General features: G+C 30.8%; 1 non-coding gene across 1 annotated transcript; it reads left to right on the top strand.

Annotated features, from left to right (window-relative positions):
* The first annotated feature begins 1540 nt into the window (after positions 1 to 1540).
* Positions 1541 to 1613, top strand: TRNAE-UUC (transfer RNA glutamic acid (anticodon UUC)). Its single transcript has one exon. It is a non-coding gene; the product is annotated as a tRNA-Glu (tRNA).
* Positions 1614 to 1830: the final 217 nt, after the last annotated feature.

Below are 1830 nucleotides of genomic sequence, written 5' to 3'. Positions count from 1 at the left end.
TTTAGGCAGAATGTTGTAGTAGCTGCCACTTTTCTTGATTTTCAAGCCAATATATTTCCCTTGCTGTTCAAGCCAAGGGACAGAAATGTTACTATACAGTGGTTTCGGACAAGGCGGTTCTAATGGTGTACTTTTTGTTTTGATCTGACTCTTTTTTTAAGAACTATGGGTTTTTATATTTCTTAACATTGGACGTGATCGTCTCTTACTAGGTTGCTAGCTACCGCTGCAACCCGGATCTGTTTTTTGTATAGTAATGTTTTTTTAAATTACGTATAACTCTATTAGAACGCATCTTATTACAAAACAAGAAATAATATGCTCATCTAATTGAAACTTTTTAAGACTCGTATCATGTACCCATAATCTAACAAAAAATTAAACTAATTTTTAAATTTTCAGGTATTTTGTTAGTTTGAATTAAAAGATTAAAATTATTGCTCATATATCACAAATATTTTTGCAGTTTACATAATAACTTTAGCGATTCTAAACTGAAAAATGAAATATATTAAAAAATTGAATTTTTTGATCTGAAAATACATAGTAAATTCCACATCGGGTAGTTAGAACCTAACTAAAAATAAAACTAATTTTAACATTTTCAGGTATTTTTCTAGCTTGAATTGAAATATTCAAACTATTGCTCGGATACCATGGATATTTTGCAGTTTACACAAGCTGCAAAGAACGCATAAGGGCAAAATTAAAAATTATATTCAGAAGTCCAAAAACATTGCAACAATGCTGACTGATCTTAGTAAATTTAGAAAAATTTTACGAATTTTTTACCGGGATTACGAAAAATATTCAAAATTAAAGATTAAAATTATCTCTGAAAGAATGGATTTTGTTGAAAAGTCAGCTAGAGATGCTTTCGCAAAACTTCATAGTAATATCCAAAAGAAATGTTGCATGTTTAGTGAAAAGCTTCCAAGGTATGAACCGGCAACTGTGGAACAGTTTATAGATGTAATGGGAAATTTTATAGATCACTGTGAATATATGGAGGCATAATTGTTCTTTACTTAGTTTCAGCTTTAATTCGATGATCCAGACTTTATGTACTAACTACATCCAAAGACTATGACGTCATTGATTAATATTGTATATAAAAAATTAAGTTTTTCGTAAAAAAAATTAATAAAAAAAAAAATTAAGTACAAATAGCGCTAGATCTAGAGATTTCCTTTAAAATGAGCCATTGAACACCTCTCTACGATGTTCCAGTGCCAAGCTATCTGTGGAAAAGAAAGAAAAAATATCCCGTTTGTGGAGAATAACGTGGTAAAAGTCAATTTTCTTGATTTTCAAGCCAATATATTTTCTTTGTTATTCAAGCCAAAGGGCGTTAAGTTTCCTTTATAGAGGATTCGGACAAGGCGGTTCTAATGGTGTACTTTTTGTTTTGATCTGACTCTTTTTTTAGGAGTTGGGGGTTTTATATTTCTTAACATTGGAGGTGATCGTCTCTTACTAGGTTGCTAGCTACCGCAGCAACCCGGATATCATAAAACAATTAATTAGCTTTTTACACATATCTCATATGGTCTAGTGGTTTAGGATAGTTGGCTTTCAACCAATTGGCTTGGGTTCGAATCCCGGTGTGAGAATTATTTTTAAAACAAAATCAGGTGAAATTAATTAGCTAATTTGACAAGACATAGGTAACTAAGGGCAAGAGTTCGTTCTTTACTATAAAACAGGCTCGGGTTCGATTCCCGGTGTGGGAATATTTTTAACTCTATAATCTTCGAATATTTGAACCTTTTATAATTTATAATGATGTATAATATAAATACTGTAATCTTAACTATATTAACTATAGTG

The sequence above is a fragment of the Artemia sp. Qi Xiang Cuo genome, chromosome 9, assembly GCF_049724085.1.
Source record: "Artemia sp. Qi Xiang Cuo chromosome 9, ASM4972408v1, whole genome shotgun sequence".
NCBI classification, from domain to species: Eukaryota; Metazoa; Arthropoda; class Branchiopoda; order Anostraca; family Artemiidae; genus Artemia; species Artemia sp. Qi Xiang Cuo.
This window is presented reverse-complemented; position numbering and strand designations above follow the sequence as displayed.